Source organism: Moschus berezovskii, chromosome 1, assembly GCF_049115385.1.
Source record: "Moschus berezovskii isolate FMDL1 chromosome 1, NW_MosBer_1.0, whole genome shotgun sequence".
In the NCBI taxonomy this organism is placed as follows: domain Eukaryota; kingdom Metazoa; phylum Chordata; class Mammalia; order Artiodactyla; family Moschidae; genus Moschus; species Moschus berezovskii.
This window is the reverse complement of record NC_142460.1, coordinates 65551948-65575563: the sequence shown is the minus strand read 5'-3', so window position 1 is coordinate 65575563 and position 23616 is coordinate 65551948. Positions and strand designations below refer to the sequence as shown.

General features: G+C 41.6%; 1 protein-coding gene across 4 annotated transcripts in view; it reads right to left on the bottom strand.

Moving 5' to 3' along the window:
- The window catches only part of LOC129547113 (transmembrane protein 45A-like), a 131191-nt gene that overhangs the window by 70308 nt on the left and 37267 nt on the right, over positions 1–23616 (bottom strand). The window contains exon 2 of one of the 4 annotated variants that reach the window (XM_055413234.2): positions 1171–1280. The exons of the other annotated variants lie outside the window; for them this stretch is intronic. The gene's annotated coding sequence lies outside the window, so the exon portion shown is untranslated. The remainder of the gene's footprint in view (positions 1–1170; positions 1281–23616) is intronic. 4 annotated transcript variants of the gene reach the window in all.

The following is a 23616-nucleotide window of genomic DNA, read 5'->3' as shown; positions in this document are numbered from 1 at the left end:
AAATTCACCTAAATCTATAGGACTTACAAGTGAATCCTTGGCTTGGCTTCCAGAATAATCTCATACTCTATCAAAAGTTCTAGCAAAGCAGACTTAAATGAGCTTACATGATCGACCTCTATTCTTGTTGCATTTATGTAAATAATCAGACCAAGTTTAATGAAATTAGACTTATTTGGCTATGACGCTTTGGTAAAAATGGAGGTGACTATAGAGAGAAAAATGCTGTTTCAATGGAAAACTATAGCACACCTCTGTGGAATATTAGATCCTCGCCCTGTTCACTGTCACTGAGGTTTTGTAATTTACCTGTGAACTAGAGGGGATCCCAAATTCTTTCATTTCCAACACTATCAGGTCACAGCTCTCCAAACTAGCATTTCCAGTGTTTCTCCCACCCTTCTGACTTGTAACCACTATGAAATAAAACCGCCCTTTTCCCAAAACCACTGCAGCTGAACAACTTGATAGAAATAGAAATATCACCCACCACAGTTCAGGTATGGGTAACTTTCATACCTGCTGCTGTATAGGTCACTCAGAAGGTTCACTGGAACACACCTGATGACATCGTCAGAGACATTCAAACTGAAAAACATACTTTGAGCTCAATATCTCGAAATCTGTTCAGCTGACGGTCATCTGGATTCAGATGGTTTTATAGTCTTTTCAGAAACCAGTTTTATAGTCAACTCCAACCATTAAACATCCTTTTCCTTTAGTTTCTATAGAAATGCCTCTTACTAAATCCCTGATTGCTCGCACCACACAGTCGCTTAATTTAGATGGAAACTACCCACAACACCACCTTCTGAAATAGGACACAACTGTTGAACTGAACTGACCTATTACCAAATTAAGAGACTGATTCAATAAAATATGAAACAATGTTCTTAAATCCATTCTTTTCTGCTTGTTCCTGTCTATATTCTTCTCCCCATTTGCTGATCTCTTACTTCACAACTTCTAACCCAACTCAGTTTTTGATATGTAACACTTTCTAAAAATAAAGTTTCAAATTGGGAACTAAAGGAAATCAGAATAAGTCATCCCAAAATATGCCTCTTGGACATAAAAACAGCTTTGAGCTGAAGGCAGTACTAAGTGGAAGAAAAGCTCTCTCGACCTGCCTCCTTTCTGTCTAGAGGCAGGAAGTAAGTTTTTCTTTACCTGGAGACAGATTCTTATCAGCCTGAAGGTGGCAAGACGAAACAGCAAATAAGTTGCCATTAGTTTCCTCCTGTGTGTTTGTCTTTACCTGGAGACAGATTCTTATCAGCCTGAAGGTGGCAAGACAAAACAGCAAATAAGTTGCCATTAGTTTCCTCCTGTATGTTTGTCTTCCCACAGTGCACCACCCTTGAAAACCTAAACTGCTTTCCTCTGTCTTATCATTTCTCTACAAATTTATTGTTTTTTGTTGAAGATGCTCTATATCCAGAATTCTAAACTGCGACTTCGAGTTATTTTTCACTGAAGTTTCTTTCACATGATATCTGCTACATGCATTGTTTTTTGTTTTTAAAGACTGTTATTTTTTTCCTCCTGTTAATCTTTTTGTTAAAAAACACCACCTGAAAACCTAAAATGGATAGAGGTCCAGTTTTTGCCTTCCTGATTCATGTAGAGCAACTTGTTCTGTTTCCAGAGATTAGAACTTGGCCATCTTAGGGCTTCCCTGATAGCTCAGTTGGTAAAGAATCTGCCTGCAATGCAGGACACCCTGGTTCAATTCCTGGGTCAGGAAGATCTGCTGGAGAAGGGATAGGCTACCCACTCCAGTATTTTTGGGCTTCCCTAGTGGCTCAGCTGGTAAAGAATCTGCCCGCAATGTGGGAGACCCAGGTTTGATCCCTGGGTTGGGAAGATCCCCTGGAGAAGAGAAAGGCTACCCACTTCAGTATTCTGACCTGGAGAATTCCATGGACTATGTAGTCCATGGGCTCGCAGAGTCAGACATGGCTGAGTGACTTTCACATACCCTATTAGGTATATCAGTCAGATGGAGCGCCTCTGACAGTCATAAAAATAAAAACTTAAAAAATCTTCAACAGACGGTGGGGAGAGAACAGGAGTAGAAATATTACAACAGAAATGGAAACTGGGTTTTTCTGCTACCAAGCAAGGGAAATGAAGGAATGAGTAAATGGCTACAGAAATCCCCAGAAGAAGCCTGTAAGAGTTACGCAATCCCAGTTTTTAGTTTGATTGTTTCTAATCTCTGGTGCACATAACTAGACTTGTCCTTCACGAAGTTAATTCCTTAATCACTCTCTGACTCGAGGCATCCTGCACCTGCATTCTTTCCCTCACACACCCTTGTAACAGTCCTCGGAAAGAAAGTCACAGGCCGATAATCTTGAGGATGACCAAACCCAGTGTTGTAGCTGTTACAGAACTTTCCAGAAGAATGTAAGACAGTCACTGCCTTGATCCTTACCACACATCCCTGAAGAAGACACCAGGCTATAACAGCTCTGTCTATATCCTGGGCGGGGCGGGGGGGGGGCGAGCACAGTTGAGGCACTAGCCTGTGTTTCCTCTTTGCCAGGCAAAGGAATAAAACCACCCTTTCTTTCTCCTTCATGACTCTGTATTTCTGTTCGGCATCAGTGCACAGAAAGCCAAGCTTTTGGAAGTAGAAGGAGCCTCCTTACACTCTCAGTTTCTGTCACTGAAGAAAACTCAAGGGCTTAGTGTTGTGTACTTCTCAATCCTGGCTGCACCAGAGAATCATCTGAAGAGCTCATAAAAAATAACTAATGCCTGGCTCTCAATTCCAGGAGATTCTACTTCAAGTCTGCTTATATATATACATCTCATGGCTCCACCCCTATTTTTTTGGAGTACTTTCTCAGAGCTACTAAGAGGTTATTTTCCTGGCTATAGCCTCAGTAACACCCTGAATAAAACTCAGACTCACAACTCTCCTGTTGTACAGTTTTAAACTCTCCAGATGGTTTTTGTTAACTCTCCAGATGATTCTCATTAGCTAAAGGTGAAACCGCTAAGCCCTTCTCTTATGCCCGGTATCTGAGCTCCATCAGCCTCGCTGGCTGCTACACTAAATGAAGGAAGGCAAGGGAAAGAGGGCTGACCACGGGCCCTGTCATGTGCCAACACATGATACATTTTACATATACCAGTTAATTTAATCTTCATGATTATCATTCCTATTTTAAAGATAGCAATAAAGAGATGAATTTCATAAGGATTACAACATCAGTCACAATAATGTTGCAACAGAACCAAGCTTTAATCCCAAGCCTATATCCAAAGGGGACAAAGGAGAAATAACATTTTTTGAGCACCCACCAATCTAAAGGCTCTATAGAATCCTCCCAATTCCACGAAGCATTATTTTCCTCCATTTTAAATACATTTGACAAGTCAGTGACTTAAAAGGCTAACTAACTTGTCCAGGACAAGTAGCTTGTAAACAACAAAACCTGGATCTTGATTCAAGTCTGTTCACTTCCAAAGCCCCCTCCGCTATCCCATCCTTCTCTGTGCCCTTCTCTGTGCCTCAAAGCTAATTCTAACCACCGTAACAAGAGTCATTAACATTTATTAAGTGCTGACTTTGTATCAAAAATGGTACTCATAGCTTTATATGTGTTATCCAAGGAAAAATCAAGTAAAATGATTACAACAGAAAAAAAAGTTTTCAGTATATGAGGTACAGGCCAGTAGTATCTCTTGCAACAATATTCTCCGATAACTCATCAGCACAATGAATTTGGATAAGACTGCTTCAAATGGGCTTTGGTTTGCTTCTTATCTTTTCAAAGAGTTATTCTGGTAATACATAGTCTGGTCTAAGGTTCTCCATTTACCAGATTCCACAGGCCCTAGTGAAAGATACACAAGGAGGCAGCTGCTTCCATTCTGTGGTTGAAGATGATGTTAGAAAAAAAAAAAATATGTTAAAATACCTGCTTCCCAGTATGGCCATTTTTCTTTGAGCGTTTCAGGGTATTGGTGTCTAGGTACACACTGTTATCTCCCAAGACCCACAGCAAGAGGTCACTCCTTAATAAGACAAATTATACTGGAGGTGGGATTAGCTAATAGCCCTAGGAAAGCCAGAATGGGATAAAGCACTGTTTCTCAAACTGTCTGTAATGTGCAGACATTTTAAAATGAAATAAATTCCTTTCAAGCCAGCATGTTGACAAACTGCTTCTTAAACGTTAATAGCAAAATATATATATTTGGACAACTGTGAAAATAAAACCAATTTATAAACTAAATATAAGCAAACACTACAAAACCAACTCCAATCAAACTAATGCAAATCAAATAGACAATTAATTCTTTTAAAATAAGTGGCCTTTCACAGCTATAACACATATTCTTTTTGGTCCAGAAGATGTATATTATTGTGTTCCCCCAAACTGACTCATATCTCTATTTAAACTAAAATCCACTCTAAGGTTGCCTGGCATTTTAAGCCCATCTTCTTTATTCACCAACCCTTAATAATTAAATCAGCACTACATGCCCCCCATGATGATCCAAAATACAAAAATGTCAGCTTCAGCACTGAGGTCACTGGCCGAACTCGAATAAAACACTCATCCAGGTAATGTAGAATATGCTTATATATTTCTCAGTAATTGCTGACATGAAAATGCAGTTCAGTTCAGTTCAGTTCAGTCCCTCAGTCGTGTCCGACTCTGAGACCCCATGAATCACAGCACGCCAGGCCTCCCTGTCCATCACCAACTCCCGGAGTTCACTCAAACTCATGTCCATCGAGTCGGTGATGCCATCCAGCCATCTCATTCTCTGTCGTCCCCGTCTCCTTAGATTATCATAATAGAAAGTTTGCAGACCCCCTTCCTCACCCTCCAAGAACATATCAGCAGACTCCGAGCAGTCTATCGACATCAACTTAATAAACACTAGGATAAAGAATTAGGAAGAACTGTACCCAAATTCAACTCTCACATCCATACATGACTACTGGAAAAACTGTAGCTTTGACTAGACAGAACCTTGCTGGCAAAGTAATGTCTCTGCTTTTTAATATGCTGTCTAGGTTGGTCATAACTTTTCTTCCAAGGAGCAAGTGTCTTTTAATTTCATGGCTATAGTCACCAACTTCAGTGATTTTGAAGCCCAAAAAATAAGTCTGTCACTGTTTCCATTGTTCCCCCATCTATTTGCCATGAAGTGATAGGACCAGATGCCATGATCTTAGTTTTCTGAATGCTGAGTTTTAAGCCAACTTTTTCACTCTCCTCTTTCACTTTCATCAAGAGGCTCTTTAGTTCTTCATTTTCTGCCATAAGTGTGGTGTCATCTGCATATAAAGAAATATAAAGAAAGCTGAGCACCGAAGAACTGATGCTTTTGAACTGTGGTGTTGGAGAAGACTCTTGAGAGTCTCTTGGACAGCAAAGAGATCCAACCAATCCATCCTAAAGGAAATCAGTCCTGAATATTCATTGGAAGGACTGATGCTGAAGGTGAAACTCCAATACTTTGGCCACCTGATGCGAAGAACTGACTCATTTGTAAAGACCCATCAGGGTCTGGGAATGACTGAAGGCAGGAGGAAAAGAGGATGACAGAGGATGAGATGGTTGACTGGCATCACCAACTCAATAGACATGAGTTTGAGTAAGCTCTGGGAGTTGGCCAGGGACAGGGAAGCCTGGAATACTGCAGTCCATGGGGTCGCAAATAGTCAGACACAACTGAGCAAATGAACTGAACTATACCCAAATAGTTCATGAGAGGAAATTTCTCTTTATATAAATATTCTAGCTAATAAATGCAGAGGAAATTATTATAAACTTTAGAATTTTACAAGCCAGGATGAACTAATAAATTCAGGTGGTGATAAACAAAGATGACCAGCATCCAAGAAAGACAGCCCAACAAAATGTGCCTGAAGTATTCTAGGAAAAAAAGTAAACCTAGGTGTGATCCAGCCTCACTATGAAATTCTTCAGTTCAGTTCAGTTCAGTTCAGTTCAGTTCAGTCGCTCAGTCGTGTCCGACTCTCCGCAACCCCATGAACCACAGCACGCTACAGCAAATATAGGGGCAGAGGAGCTTATTAAGTGACATCATAGAGATGCAACCAGTAAAACCAAGTGATGCAAAATTCTACAGGACAAACTAGTTTATTCAACAAATTAATTGCAAGGAAAACAAACAGAAGCAAAGAGAGAACTTGTGTACTAACAGAGACTTCTGAGTCCTATCTATAATAGCAATGTATAAACTTTATTTAGATGCTAATTCACACAAAGATATTTCAACTTTTAATTTTATAGGGGTGATAATAGTATTAAATTTAGGGTTTTTTCTTCATCTTTATTTTTATAAGATATATATGAAAATATTATCGACTAAATAATGTGATGACTTGTTAGTTTAGATGATTATAGTTTTCAAATTGTGATGGTTAATTTCGTATGTCAAATTGGCTAAGCTCATGCTACTCAGTTTTTTGTCAAACACCAGTCTATGTTGCTGTCAATGTATTTTTCAGATATGATCAACATTTAAATCAGAAGACATGGAGAAAAGCAGATTATCCTCCACAGGGCAGCGGGGTAAGGCAGGGGAGCAGGGGGCGGGGAGGGGATGTACTTCATCAGTTAAAGGCCTCAAGAGAAAAGACTGAGGTTCTCCAAGGAAGAAGCAATTCCGCTTTCAGATTTCCTTCCAAACAGACACGGCAACATCAACTCTTCCCTGGTTCTTTAGCCTGTTGGCCTATGCTACAGATTTCAGATTTGCCAGTTCCACAATCTCAAGGATCAATTCCTTAAAACCAATCAATCTCTTTCCCTTTCTCCATGTAGTCAAACACACACACACACACATCCTTTTGGTTTTTTTTCCAATACCAAAATTATCTGGAAGAAACGAGAAATGAATGAGGAAACAGATAAAGCAAAATTGGCTGTAATTCAACAATTACTAAACTGCTGCTAGTTGATGTATTATCCTACTGTTTCTATTTTTGTGTCTTCACACATTCTACTTTAAAAATTGGGAAAGCTAAAAAGAAACAAAAAAGCCAAGCCAAAAAAAATACAAGACTTGTTTTGCTTTTTGGGTATTTTTTTTGTCACAAGGTCTTGAAGGCAGCACAGCATATGGGAAATCAAGGCTACCTGACACATCTGAGATTATGACGCCCAAGGCTCAGAAGGGAGAATCTTCCCCAGAAGGGCCTGGCCTTGGTAGTGACTCTTCCCTTGACCTTGACCTTCCAGTCTAACTTAGACTGCACCCTCTCTGGTCCCGCTGCACCTGCACAACCCTTTCAGTTCAGTTCAGTTCAGTTCAGTCGCTCAGTCGTGTCCGACTCTTACCACAGCACCTTTCTTGTACTTTTCCTCTCAGTCTCTTCTCATTAGCCAGGACATCTATACTCATCCAAGCACCGGGCTTGCACTCAGAAATGTTTGATGAATGAATTAAAGTGAAGACCAACTCTTAAGCTAACTCATATGCTACTGCCTGCTAGGCCTTATTTTCTTCTGTTAATTATTACAGCCTACTACTAACTGCTCCGTTTTGTTTTGTTTTTTTATTTCTCCATATCCTCTGATTCCAAATATTTACCTCCTACCAATCAAACATTTGACGTCTCACTTTAGGGGTGGGGCAGACACTGGCATTCATCATCACAGAACTTTATAAAATGAACGAACCTTCAAAAGCCCATTTTTAGGCAGGAAAAATCCCATCCAACACGTGGCATGATTTGCAGAGCTTTCTTTCCAACCTCCTAGAAAGCAGAAATCTCTCTGACCCTTAGGGTCTGTTGTGAAAATCATTCTTTACACAGGTCTGCCCCTAGGTGACAGGATTTCAATGTGAATATCCACCAAATAAACTGTTTCTTTGGCTTTATCACAATATTCTACATGTTTTTGAAAAAAAATTCACTGATTTTACAATTGGAGTAAAAAAAAGATTGTAGGGTAACCCATTTTATAAAGTAATGAAAAGAAAGTCCAATGCCAGTTTTTCTTTTATGTCTACTTTACAGAGGGAAAGAAAAATGCTGTGAGGGGAAAAAAGACAGAAATTGCATTTATACTTTAAATTCAAGTTCAGACAAGAAGAAGCTGAGTTTGCAGCTCGCTATGTTCCATGGGAAATGCTCTAATTCCTGTACAGGAAAATGAAGGGTCAGACTGAGTTGAAGTCTCCTGCCCTCCTGCCTCCTCCCTGTCCCCCAATTTTACACTTAAAGCTATTATTTCAGGGGGGAAAAATCCTCCCTCTTTGCTTCTGCCCCCATCTCATAGAAGGTCAGGTAGGCAAGTGCATGAAAAAAACCTCAAGGTAAATGAGAATTAACAAAGGAAATATAGAGGAATGAGCAGCTGCTGCTTGGGCTGCCTGGGTTTGAGCTAGGTCACGTGTCTATGAATAGTAAGGTCCCTGAGAAAACCATACACGAGCCTTCCTTTGACAGAAATCTGAAAGGTCCCAAGAAAATATCAGTCATCAGTGTTGACAGCTTTCTAAGTTTGTCACCCAGGTTTTCAGTACCTACCCTGCAGCCCTTGGGTAGGTCTATTTGACATATTTATCAACAACAACAAAATATAGGATACCAGTGAAATTAGAATTCCAGATGAGCAATTTTTTGGCCTAAATATATCCCATATATTGCACGTATTACATGAAATTCAAATTTTCCTGGGTATCCTGTGTTTTACCCAGCAACTTATGAAGGTATTTCCATGGAGTAAAGAATATCACAACAGCTCAGTGTGGAGATTTCTCAAGTAATACTCATGAAGCTAGTGAAGGAACTGCCAGTGAAGTGCCACATGAAAATAAGAAGGAAAAAAAGCAAGAATATTTATCTCTCCCTAAGAATGAAATCCATTAACATGTTTCTCTGAGTAAGAGATCTCAGTTGACTTGGCTGTGACATCTGAGTATATCCAAATGTCTATTTAAACATCCTATGCTTTTCTGAATTACACCATGGCTATTTCTTAATCAAAAGTGCCCCTGTGCCTCATTTATACAGTAGCTCCATAAAGGACTTGTTGAAACCTTAACTTCTTTATTAGCTTCCATGTACTCTCACTTTATAAATATTTATGTTGCACTAATTCTGGAAAAGATCCTGTATTCCTCTCTTGCTGAAAATCTGCTGCATACTACATCTTTCAAAAAGGAAAATGAAGTCTCTTGTTCAGTGATTCCTCATGTAGATAATACCCCCAAAGTGTGTGTGTGTGTATGTTTTTCAACCAACTCCCTTGGATCTAGTTGGACACACGAGAGGGTCTCAGGGGTTCCACACTGGATGGTCTCTTGAAGTCCATCCAGCTTCTTGACAGCACTGTTCAGTGTCCCCATCCAGTGTTTCCAGCCCACATCACAGCTGCACAGAAGTCGGACTACAGCCCATCACCATTCAAAAAGAGACTGCTAACTGGCACTAGGGATAGAGAAAGAAAGGAGACTCCACTGTTAATCAGCACATACATGACTTACCACTCATTTAAACAATATGCATGGATTAAGGATTTCCTGTGGACTAGGCACCTGCAAAATCTTACCCTCCCATCCCTTAGGGGTACAAATTACAATTAGGTTCCTGATAGTAGTAAGAGGAAACTAAGGCTTAGAAAAGACAAAGCTTATTGGAAGTGTCCTCACAGCAAGTTAAATGGCAGAGCTGGGATCTGAACCTTATCTCGCTGACTCTGAAACCCATGTTCTTACCGATGTGCGCCTGCCCTTCCACGGAGACAATGAAATTCAGTGTGTGAAGGACAAAGAGGCCTCCAGCATGCCTGGCCCAGAGGGTGAGGTGGGGCAGGAGCAGGAATTATGAAAGCAGGCTAGAGGTGAGGCTTCAAAGCTTACTTGAGGCCAGCTGTGCATCCTGCTGCAGGCCCTACTTCTCTGGGCGCTGTCATTATGCAGACAAGGAAAGGTAAAGGGTGGAAAGAGAGACAGAGGTGCCCACAGCTCCGGGCATGCTGCTCCTCTACCAGTATCTGAAAGCTAGTAAAAGCTTTGAAGCAGGGAAATTGCATAGTCTAAATGTTATTTCAGGGTGATTAATTTGGCAGCAATGCACAGAAGATATTAGAGGGAGCAAGAGGCTGGAGGCGAGGAAACTGGTTAAGAGACTATTGCAGACTCTGATTTCCAAGATGAGTCTGACTCAGAACAGGGCAGTAGAACGGGGGTAAAAGAGCAGAAGTGAGTGCTCCCCACCAAAGGAAGAACTGACAGGCTCTGGGGACCTGCAAAGCTGCAGTTGTGGGTCAATGATGGTCTGAGGCTGGGAGAAACAGAGGAGGAAAGACACTTCCAGAGCCAGTAGATGTTCCAGCCCTGAACCTGAGGGACCTGCCTCTTCTGTCTCCTCTCCAGACAACCAGCTCAAAGGAGTCATGGAGCCTCCCTATGTCTGGCAGACCCACAACTTTTCCCCATTGCCAGTCACATGCTGGGGATTTGGTAAACTCAGTACATATTGACTGGCAGTCTGTTTCTTCTGGCTGGAATGCTGTGTTCCCACCTTTGCCTGGAAATGCCATGGGCAAATGCCTTCCTGGAGGCCCAGCTCAAACACCTCTCCCTCAGAGTGGCCTCCGGTCAATTTAAATTAGATCCTGCTGTTTTCCTCCCAGAGAAACCTCTCTTTTCATACTTCTTACAATATGTAATTTTACATTTGTGGCTTTTTTATTTTTTATTTCCTGTTGTTGCTTTTGTTGTCAGTGGCAGTTTTCTACTTCCCCGCTAGGCATAAGCACTGCAAAGTCAGTTTGTCTTTTCACCACTGAGTCCCCAAAGCCCACAGAATGCTATCCCATAAGAATAAAATGTAATTTTAAATTGCCAGTAGCTGCATTTTTTAAAAATAAGAAGAAACTGATGAAATTAATTTTGATAACATTTTTATTTAAACAAACATATCTAAAATGTTATCATTTAAACATCTGGTCTATAAAAAAATTATTAATAAGATTAGCTAACATTCCCTTTTTGCATTAAGTTTTCAACTCACAACATATCTCAGTTGGAATTAGCCAAGCATTCTCCAAACACGTGTGACTAGTGGCTGCTATAATGGACAGTGATCCCTGCAGGATGCTTTACATGTACTACTTTCTTAGTACAAAGTTAATTCATGAAAAAAGGAGGGTGGGAAGGGTATAAAGATGGAGAAAAGCAAGAGGAAAGAGAGAAAAAGACAGGGAAGAGAAACTAATCTTTGCTGGGTATTTACTTTCACCTATCAATAAATTATGTGATTTAATTCTCATATCAACCCTGGTGAGGTAGGTTGAGAACAGTCTTTATAAATGAGGACACTAACTCTGCCCACATCACATTCTCTTTTGAGCAAAAGAAGCAGGATTCAGAACTAGTCTTCCTCATCCAGCTGTGCTGTGTTACTCACCCAAGCCATACCTAACAAGTCTAAACAGGCCCCACTGCTGTCTACACTCTCTCCCCACAGGTAAGACAGCCCAGGGCTCCTATAAGGTATTATTTTGAATCTCACATACTCTCTCATTTCAAAAGTATAGTCTAACCATTGCAGGCTAATGTGGGACTGTCTCCTTCATCCTCCAGACATATTTCAGAGGAATTCTTATCCCATTGCATCTGTTAATTGCTGTTGTTCAGTCTCTCAGTTGTGTCCAACTCTTTGTGACCCCATGGACTGCAGCATGCCAGGCTTCCCTGTCCTTCACCATCTCCCAGAGCTTGCTCAAACTCATGTCCAGTATACAGCCTTGATATACTGCTTTCCCAATTTGGAACCAGTCTGTTGATCCACGTCTGGTTCTAACTGTTGCTTCTTGACCTGCATACAGGATTCTCCGGAGGCAAATAAGGTAGTTTTGTATTCCCATCTCTTGAAGAATTTTCCAGTTTGTTTTGATCCACACAGTCAAAGGTTTTAGCGTAGTCAATGAAACAGAAGCAGATGTTTTTCTGGAATTCTCTTGCTTTTTCTATAATCGGATGTTGGCAATTTGATCTGTGGAAATATTTCCTACAGACATCAGAGGAATTCTTATCCCATTGCAGCTGTTCATTAGGACTCTGCTATGACCAAACAACATGATGGCATTTAAAGTTCTCCAAATATTCCAAACTCCCTAACATGTCTCCTTAGCTCGATAGAGCTTTTCTGCTGCCTGGAACTCTTCCTTCCTTCAACCAATAATACACATCCTGCATGACTCAGTTCAAGAAAAAGAGCAGGAAGAAAGAGAAAAAAAAAAACTCATCAGTCATCTCATCTCAACCAAGGAATCTCCCTGATTCGCTTTGCAAGAGTGTGGAACCCTATTCTGTGTTCTCAAGACACACTCACAGAGTTTTTTCTGAATGCCATCATTATATGTCTAGGATCTCCCTCACTACACTGTGCGCTTCTGAAAAGCAAGAACTGGGTCTCTTATCTTTACATCCTCATTGCCCAGTATTTATTGAATGGGTTGCTAAGTAAATAAATGATGGATGGACTGTTGAGCATGCTTATAACCCTGTTTGAGTATAAGAACCAATACCTGGTACCACATAGTCTTAAAAGAGGACTAGAGTGCTCTTGCAACATCTGCATCCCAACAGACCAGCTGTCAGGGTATGGGTTACAGTGATAGGAGCAGACAGCCTCCACAGAAGACATGGTGATGCCCTCAACCATTTCATAAGAAGCAATATTCTAAACCATCAGTCCCTAACATTTTTGGCACCAGGGACCGGTTTCATGGAAGACAATTTTTCCACGAACCACAGTGGGCTGGGGATGGTTTGGGGATGATTCAAACACATTACATTTATTGTGCTCCTATGAGAATCTAGGAAATTCTATCTTAGGTGGCTCAGTGGTAAAGAATTTGCCTGCAATGCAGGAGACCTGGGTTCAATCCCTGGGTCAAGAAGATCCCCTGGAGAAGGGAATAGCAACACACTCTAGTATTCTCGTCTGGAGAATTCCATGTACATAGGAGTCTGGGGGCGGGGCAGGGGGTGGTGGTGCTACAGTCCACAGGGTCACAAAGAGTCAGAAAAAATTGAGCAGCTAACACACATGACAATCGAATGCTGCCACCAGTCTGACAGGAAGCAGAGCTCAGGCAGTAATGCAAGCAATCGGGAATAACTGTAAATAAAAATGAAACTTCACACTCACCCACCACTCACCTCCTGCTATGCAGCCTGTTTCCTACCAGGCCATGGGACCAGGAACCCCTGTTCTAAGCTGTGCAGAAAATTTACAAAGCTGGGACGAGCCCTTATATTAGCCCCAGGTTCACTTCAGTTCAGTCGCTCAGTAGAATCCAACTCTTCGCTACCCCATGGACCACAGCACACCAGGTCTCCCTGTCCATCACCAACTTCTGGAGTTGACGCAAACTCATCTCCATGGAGTCAGGGAGACCAACTAACCATCTCATCCCCTGTCATCTCCTTCTCCTCCTGCCTTAAATCCTTCCCAGCATCAGGGTTTTTTCCAATGAGTCAGCTCTTCACATCAGGAAGCCAAAGTATTAGAGTTTCAGCTTCAACATCAGTCCTTCCAATGAACACCCAGGACTGATCTCCTTTAGGATGGACTGGTTGGATCTCCTTGCAGTCCAAGGGACTCTCGAGAGTCTTCTCCAACATCACAGTTCAGAAGCATCAATTCTTCGGCACTCAGCTTTCTTTATAGTCCAACTCTCACATTCATACATGACCACGGGAAAAACCATAGCCTTGACAAGACTGACCTTTGTTGGCAAAGTAATGTCTGCTTTTTAATATGCTGTCTAGGATGGTCATAACTTTCCTTCCAAGGAGTAAGCGTCTTTTAATTTCATGGCTGCAATCAGCATCTGCAGTGATTTTGGAGCCCCCCAAAATAAAATCAGTCACTGTTTCCACTGTTTCCCCATTTATTTGCCATGAAGTGATGGGACCAGATGCTATGATTTTAGTTTTCTGAATATTGAGCTTTAAGCCAACTTTTTCACTCTCCTCTTTCACTTTCATCAAGAGGCTCTTTAGTTCTTCTTCACTTTCTGCCATAAGGGTGGTGTCCTCTGCATATCTGAGGTTATCGATATTTCTCCCAGCAATCTTGATTCCAGCTTGTGCTTCCTCCAGCCCAGCGTTTCTCATGATGGACTCTGCATATAAGTTAAATAAGCAGGGTGACAAGATACAGCCTTGATGTACTACTTTTCCTATTTGGAACCAGTCTGTTGTTCCATGTCCAGTTCTAACTGTTGCTTCCTGACCTGCATACAGATTTCTCAAGAGGCAGGCCAAGTGGTCTGGTATTCCCATCTCTTTCAGAATTTTCCACAGTTCATTGTGACCCACACAGTCAAAGGCTTTGGCATAGTTAATAAAGCAGAAATAGATGTTTTTCTGGAACTCTCTTGATTTTTCCATGATCCAGCGGATGTTGGCAATTTGATCTCTGGTTCCTCTGCCTTTTCTAAAACCTGCTTGAACATCTGGAAGTTCACAGTTCACGTATTGCTGAAGCCTGGCTTGGAGAATTTTAAGCATTACTTTACTAGCATGTGAGATGAGTGCAATTGTGTGGTGGTTTGAGCATTCTTTGGCATTTCCTTTCTTTGGGATTGGAATGAAAACTGACCTTTTCCAGTCCTATAGCCACTGCTGACTTTGCCAAATGCAGCACTTTCACAGCATCATCTTCCAGGATTTGAAATAGCTCAACTGGAATTCCATCACCTCCACTAGCTTTGTTCATAATGATGCTTCCTAAGGTCCACTTGACTTCCCATTCCAGGATGTCTGGCTCTAGGTGAGTGATCACACCGTCGTGATTATCTGGGTCATGAAGATTTTTTTGTACAGTTCTTCTGTGTATTCTTGCCACCTCTTCTTAATATCTTCTGCTTCTGTTAAATCTATACCATTTCTGTCCTTTGTTGAGCCCATCTTTCCAATAAATGTTCCCTTGGTATCTCTAATTTTCTTGAAGAGATCTCTAGTCTTTCCCTTTCTATTGTTTTCCTCTATTTCTTTGCACTGATCACTGAGGAAGGCTTTCTTATCTCTGCTTGCTATTCTTTGGAACTCTGCATTCAGATGTTTATATCTTTCCTTTTCTCCTTTGCTTTTGGCTTCTCTTTTTTTCACAGCTATTTGTAAGGCCTCCTCAGACAGCCATTTTGCTTTTTGGCATTTCTTTTCCATGGGGATGGTCTTGATCTCCATCTATAGTTCATCAGGCAATCTGTCTATCAGATTTAGTCCCTTAAATCTATTTCTCACTTTCAGTTTATAATCGTAAAGGATTTGATTTAGGTGGGAACAGGAATATGTGGAAATCATTAAATACTTAATAATGTAGTGAATAGGAAGAAGCCTGCTAAGCGTTACAATAGACCACAGAGCCAAGGAGCCCATGCTTACTGATCTGGAAAGGACAGGGAACAGAAAGTGTTGGTATCCACGCCGCCCCCAGAAGGCTGGATGGTGGCAAACTGCACCAAGCAAGGGGCAGAACCACAGGAACGTAGTTCCACCTGACTCACAACACTTGAGTAACTATGTTCACCCTCAGAGAATACCTTGAAAGATGCTTACAGATGTCGGCTGCACTGAGATTGTAGTCTATACTAGGTCTTGGACCTGAACCTCTAACCTTTGATGCAGCATGCTGGTGTACCCCTGGTGGGCAATACAAATGAGCAGTCAGGTGAGTGTGTTGTTGTTATTCAGCCACTAAATCGTGTCTGACTCCTTGTGACTCCATGGACTGCAGCATGCCAGACTTCCCTGCCCTTCATTATCTCCCAGAGTTTGCTCACATTCATGTCCACTGAGTTGGTGATGCTATCCAACCATCTTATCCTCTGCCATCCCCTCCTTTTGCCTTTAATCCTTCCCAGCATCAGGATCTTTGGATCTTTTCTAATGAGTCCGCTCTTTATATCAGGTGGCCAAAGTAGTGGAGCTTCAGTTTTAGGATCAGTCCTTCCAATGAATATTCAGGGTTGATTTCATTTAGGATTGACTGGTTTGATCTTCCAGTCCAAGGGATTCTCAGTCCAAGAGTCTTCTCCAGCACCACAATTTGAAAGCATCAGTTCTTCTGTGCTCAGCTTTCTTTATGGTCCAACTCTCATATCTATACATGACTACTGGAAAAACCATAACTTTGACTATACAGAACTTTGCCGGCAAAGTGATGTCGCTGCTTTTCAACACACTGTCTACATTGGTCATAGCTTTCCTTCCAAGCAGCAAGCATCTTTTAATTTCATGGCTGCAGTCACTATCTGTGGTGATTTTGGAGCCCAAGACAAGAAAATCTGTCAAAGCTTCCACTTTTTCCCCTTCTACATGCCATGAAGTGATGGGAACAAATGCCATGACCTTCATTTTTTGAATGTGAGTTTCAAGCCAGCTTTCTCACTCTCTTCTTTGAGTTTCATCTAGAAGTTCTTTAGTTCCTCTTTACTTTCTAGCATTAGACTGTACTAGTTGCATATCTGAAGTTGTTTTATATTTCTCCCAGAAATCTTAATCCCAGCTTACGATTCATCCAGCTTGAATGATGAAGGGTACATGAGGTACCCTGCATAGAAGTTAAATAAGCAGGGTGACAATATACCACCTTGTGATGTTCCTTTCCCAACTTGGAACCAGTCCATTGTTCCATGTCCAATTCCAATTGTTGCTTCCTGACCTGCATACAGGTTTCACAAGAGACAGGTAAGGTGGTATGGTACTCTTAACTCTAAGAATTTTCCACAGTTTGTCGTGATCCACCCAGTCAAAGGCTTTCATAAAGTCAATGAAGCAGAAATAGATGTTTTTCTGGAATTCGTCTGCTTTCTCTATAATCCAATGAATGTTGGTAATTTGTTCTCTGATTCCTGTGCCTTTTCTAAACACAGTTTGTAGATCAAGAAGTTCTCTGTTCCCATACTGCTGAATCCAAGCTTGAAGGATTTTGAGTATCACCTTAGTAGCATATGAAATGAGGGAATAAAACCTATGAAGCCAGACTGCCTCTGGCCTGATGTCGAGGAGTGAGACCTCTCATCTACATGGTGTCATGTTCTATGTACACTGTGACATGAGAAATATTGAGAAGCACTAAGTTAGACTATGAGAGATAGATGAACAGCATTGGAGACTCAGGATGTCTAAAAAAGATTCTGCTTTGATGGGGACAAGGAGGTAAAGGGTAGAAGATATAACAGTAGCTACGAAAAGAATTATGAACTCTCACCCCAAAGTCATTCCATTTGTGTGAGTTTTTCTGTGAGTTCAGATGGAAGATGGAACAGTTCAGTTCAGTTGCTCAGTCATGTCCAACTCTTTGCAACCCCATGGACTGCAGCACACTGGGCTTCCCTGTCCATCATAAATTCCAGAGCTTCCTCAAACCCATGTCCATCAAGTTAGTGATGCCATCCAACAGTCTCATCTGTTGTCCCATTCTCCTCCCACCTTCAATCTTTCCCAGCATCAGGATCTTTACAAATGAGTCAGTTCTTCACATCAGGTGGCCAAAGTTTTGGAATTTCAGCTTCAGCATAAGTCCTTCCAATGAATATTCAGGGCTGATTTCCTTTAGGATTGACTGGTTGGGTCTCCTTGCAGTCCAAGGGACTCCCAAGACTCCTCTCCAATACCACAGTTCAGAAGCATCAACTCTTCGGCACTCAGCTTTCTTTATAGTCCAACTCTAACATCTATACATGACCACTGGAAAAACCATAGCTTTAACTAGATGGACCTTGGCTGGCAAAGTAATGTCTCTGCTTCTTAATATGCTGTCTAGGCTTGTCATAGCATTTCTCCCAAGGAGCAAGCATTTTTTAATTTCATATCTGCAGTCACCATTTGCAGTGATTTTCAAGCCCAGAAAAATCAAGTTTCTCGCTGTTTCCATTGTTTTCCCATCTATTTGCCATGAAGTGATGGGACTGGATGTCATGATCTCAATTTTCTGCAAGTTGAGTTTTAAGCCAACTTTTTCACTTTCATCAAGAGGCTCTTTAGTTCTTCGCTTTCTGTCTAAGGGTGGTGTCATCTGGGTATCTGAGGTTATTGATATTTCTCCCAGAAATCTTGATTGCAGCTTGTGCTTCATCCAGCCCAGCATTTCGCATGATGTACTCTGCATATAAGTTAAATAAGTAGGGTGACAATATACAGCCTTGATGTATTCCTTTCCCAATTTTAAATCAGTCCATTTTTCCATGTCTGGTTCTAACTGTTGCTTCTTGACCTGCATACAGATTTCTCAGGAGGCAGGTAAATTCCAAGCTCTTTAAGAATTTTCCATACTTTGTCGAGATACACAGTCAAAGGTTTTGGCGTAGTCAATAAAGCAGAAGTAGATGTTTTACCAGAACTCTCTTGCTTTTTCGATGATCCATTGGATGTTGGCAATTTGATCTCTGGTTCTTCTGCCTTTTCTAAATCCAACTTGAACATCTGGAAGTTCACAGTTCACATACTTTGAAGCCTGGCTTGGAGAATTTTAAGCATTACTTTGCTGGTGTGTGAGATGAGTGCAGTTGTGCAGTAGTTTGAACATTCTTTGGCATTGCCTTTCTTTGGGATTGGAATGAAAACTGACCTTTTCCAGTCCTGTGGCCACTGCTGAGTCTTCCAAATTTGTTGGCATAATGAGTGCAGCACTTTAACACTGATAGATGTTAAGACATTAAAGATGGATTTCCCAGGGCGGTAGGTGCCCAATATACTACTGGAGAACAGTAGAGAAATAACTCCAGAAAGAATGAAGAAACAGAGCCAAAGCAACAAGAACACCCAGCTGTGGATTTGACTGGTGATGGAAGTAAACTCCAATGCTGTAAATAACAATATTGCATAGGAACCTGGAATGTTAGGTCCATGAATCAAGGTAAATTGGAAGTGGTTAAATAGGAACTGGCAAGAGTGAACATTGACATTTTAGGAATCAGTGAACTAAAATGGGCTGGAATGGGTGAATTTAACTCAGAATACCATTATATCTACTACTGTGGGCAAGAATCCCTTGGAAGAAATGGCGTAGCCCTCATAGTCAACAAAAAAGTCTGAAATGCAGTACTTGGATGCAATCCAAAAACGACAGAATGATCTCTGTTCGTTTCCAAGGCAAACCATTCAATATCACAGTAACCCAAGTCTATGTCCCAACCACTCATGTTGAAGAAGCTGAAGTTGAGCGGTTCTATGAAGACCAGCAAAACCTTCTAGAACTAAAACCCAAAAAAATGTCTATGTCATTACAGTGGACTGGAATGCAAAAGTAGGAAATCAAGAGATACCTGGAATAACAGGCAAATTTGGCCTTGGAATACAAAATGTAGCAGGGCAAAGGCTAACAGAGTTTTGCAAAGAGAACACACCAGTCATAGTAAACACCCCTTCCAACAACACAAGAGAAGACACTACACATGGACATCACCAGATGGTCAATACCAAAATCAGATGGATTATATTCTTTGCAGCCGAAGATGGAGAAACTGTATACAGTCAGCAAAAGAAGACAGGGAGCTGACTGTGGCTCAGACCATAAACTCCTTATTGCCAAATTCAGACTTAAATTGAAGAAAGTAGGGAAAACCACTGGACATTCAGGTATGATCTAAATCAAATCCCTTATAATTATACAGTGGAAGTGACAGATTCATAGGATTAGATCTGATTGACAGGGTGCCTGAAGAACTATGGTCAGAGTTTTGTGACACTGTATAGGAAGCAGTGATCAAGACCATACCCAAGAAAAGAAATCCAAAAAGGCAAAATGGTTGTTTGAGGAGGCCTTACAAACAGCTGAGAAAAGAAGAGAAGCTAAAGGCAAAGGAGGAAAGGAAAGCTCTACCTATGTGAATGCAAAGTTCCAAAGAACAGCAAGGAGAGCTAAGAAAGCCTTCCTCGGTGATCAATGCAAAGAAATAGACGAAAACAATAAAATGGGAAAGACTAGAGATCACTTCAAGAAAATTAGAGATACCAAGGAAACATTTCATGTAAAGATGAGCAAAATGAAAGACAGAAATGGTATGGATCTAACAGAAGCAGAAGATATTAAGAAGAGGTGGCAACAATACACAGAACAACTATATAAAAAAGATCTTCATGACCCAGATAACCTCCAGGATGATGTAATCACTCACCTAGAACCAGACATCCTGGAATGCGAAGTAAAGCGGGCCTTAGGAAGCATAACTATGAACAAAGCTAGTGGTTGTGATGGAATTACAGTTGAGCTATTTCAAATCCTAAAAGATGATGCTGTGAAAGTGCTGCACTCAATATGCCAGCAAATTTGGAAAATTTGGAAGATGGAACACTAGGGTATTGCACTACTAAAAAGAACCAAACAACAATACTGCACAAGAGTAAGGCCCATGTTCTCAGCAAAGGCACATTCCTGAAAAGCAAACAAATCAAGGTGAATGACATGTCATCCCCCAAATAGCCCAATTTTCCTCATCCTGAGAAGCAGGTCAGGGTCCAAGGCAGCCTACAACCACTGCCTTGCACTCATCCCCTCGCCTCCAGCATAGAGAAATTAGTCTTAGGAATCAGAAACTTTCATGGACTTTCTCACGCAAACTATCATTATAGCATCATGGGCCAGTCAGGAAGTGAGGGGTAAGAGGGCTTGATTAACAGGAAGCTGGTGGCTCAGTGGTAACGAATTCGCCTGCCAATGCAGGAGACGTGTGTTCAATCCCTGGGTCAGGAAGATCCCTAGAGAAGGGAATGGCTACCCACTCCAGTATTCTTGCCTGGAAAATTCCAGGGACAGAGAAGCCTAGTGGATTACAGTCCATGGGGACACAAAGAGTTGGATATGACTGAGCAACTGAGCTTGCCCACACAGGTCATTACCCTATGCCCAATATTTGCCTGCCAGGCACTGTTTGCCTTTTCTTTTTTTTTCTTGCTCTGCTTGCAGGATTTCAATTTCCAGATTAGGGATGAACCCAGGCCACAGCAGTGAAAGCACAGAGTCCTAACCACTAGGCTACCAGGGAACTCCCTGCCTTGGTCTTCTTGCGGGCAGATCTGAACCCAGGATTTGACACTACTGGGTAGGTATCTAACCAGAGAAACACAGTGCTCCCTGAGAGAGGACTAGAGGTGTTCAGAAAGCATGGCCTCTAATGAACTCCTACTGAACCAGAAACAGTAAATAATCGACAACAAACACCCCTCCCTGTCCCTCATTACTAGGCTAATCAGGAATACTCTTTATAGTCATGGCAAACTGGCTTGGAGGTATCCTGGAGCCAGGGTGCAGGAGCCAAATGTGGCAAGGAGGCTCTGGTCACTCCCCACAAATGCCAGAACAGTCCCACCTGTCAGAGTGGTTCTGGCTGCCATCGCTCTGCTGTGGCCTGAGTGGGCAAGAGAAGGCAAGACCCAGTTGGTACAAAGAGATACGGAGTCAATAGCCCACGGGTCTGTGTGTACGTGCTGAAGTGAGCGTGGCACTATAAATGCCCTAGCCAAGAAGTAGCTAAGTAAATAAATATATAACATAGAGGTTCATTTTAAAAAAAAGAGAGATACAGAAGCAGCAGCTGACATCTGAGATCCAAATAAACCCTGCCAAGGTGGGGGTGATGTCAAATAGAGGAAGCTAAAGTTAATCCCCACCAAATCCGTTTTCGACAAGATGGGTGGACTTTGATGGCATTATGCTAACTCAGAGAGACAAAGATCAATACTGCATGATCTCAGTACAATCAGTGAAATATATAAAAAACCGCAAACCCATAGATAACGGAGAACGGATTGGTAATTGCCACAGGCTGGTGGGAGAGGAGGAATAAAATGAATCAGTTCAGTTCAGTTCAGTCGCTCAGTCATGTCCGACTCTCTGCGACCCCATGAATCACAGCACGCCAGGCCTCCCTGTCCATCACCAACTCCCGGAGTTCACTCAAACTCATGTCCACAGAGTCGGTGATGCCATCCAGCCATCTCATTCTCGGTCGTCCCCTTCTCCTCCTGCCCCCAACCTTTCCCAGCATCAGAGTCTTTTCCAGTGAGTCAACTCGTCACATGAGGTGGCCAAAAATCAATAAAAGTGGTCAAGAGGTACAAATTTCCAGCTACAAGATAAAGTGACGTATTATTCTGCATGGTGACTGTAGTTAATAATACAATAGTGTCTATTTGAAAGTTACATAGAGAGTGGGTCTTAAAAGTTCTCGTCCTACCCCCCAAAATATGTAACTGTGTGTGATGATGGAACTGTTAACTAACCTTTTTATGGCAATCATTTCTTAATATATATGGGTTGGCCAAAAAGTTTGCTCAAAATAGCTTATGGAGAAAACTGAACAAACTTTTTTGTCAACCCAATACATATATCAAATCATTATCTTGTACACCTAAAATGAATACCATGGTTGTTATTGTAGTTGCTGTTTAGTTGCTAAATCATGTCTGATTCTTGCAACTCATAGACTGTGGCCTGCCAGACTTCTATGTCCATGGGATTTCCCAGGCAAGAATACTGGAGCAGGTTGCCATTTCCTTCTCCAGTGGATCTTCCTGACTCATGGATCAAACCCCTGTCTGTCACCTACATTGCAGGAGGATTCTTTACCACTGAGCCACTGGAGAAGCCCCAAACTAATACAATGTTAGATGTCAATTTTATCTCGATAAAAAAGAAAGGAAAACAAAACAAACAAGCAAATTTAAAAGTGGGCAAAAGGGCTTCCTGGTGGCTCAGTGGTAAAGAATCTGCCTGTCAATACAGGACACATGGATTCAATCCCTGACCCAGGAATATCCCATATGCTGCTGAGTAACTAAGCCCATGCAACACAACTATTAAATCAAAGATTTGGAGCCCATAAGCCACAACTACTGAGCCCACATATGCTGCAACTGGTGAAGCCTGGACAAACTAGAAACCATGCTCCCAACAAGAGAAGCCACCAAAATGAGAAGCCTGTACATCACAATCAGAGAAAGCTGGTGCAACAGTGAAGACCCAGCATGTCAAAAATAAATAAATAAATAAAATTATGTTTTTTAAAAAGTGAGCAAAAGACCTGAACAGACACTTCACCAAAGAAGCTTTACAGATGGCACATAAGCATACGAAAAGGAGCTCAATACCATGCCATTGCTGCTGCTGCTGCTGCTGCCATTAGGGAATTATAAATTAAAACAACAGTGAGGTACCATTACACATCTATTAGTATGGCCAGTCTCTGTGACACTGACATCAAAGGCTGGCGATGACATGAAGTGACAGGAACTCCTGATCATTGCTGATGGGAAAGCAATATGGTACAGATACTTTGGAAGACCATCTGGCAGCTTTTTAAAAAATTAGTCATACTCTTACCATCTGATCCAGCATCAGGCTCCACGGTATTTACCCAAACAAGCTGAAAGCATGTACACACAAAAATCTGCACATGGATATTTAGAACAGCTTTATTCATAATTGTCAAAACTTGGAAATAATAAGATGTCCTTCAGTAGGTAAATGGATAATTAAGTGTAACACGTCCATACACTGGGGCTTCCCAAGTGACTCACAGGGTAAAGAATTTGCCTGCAATGCAGGAGACACCGGAGACAGACGTGGGCTTCATCCCTGGGTCA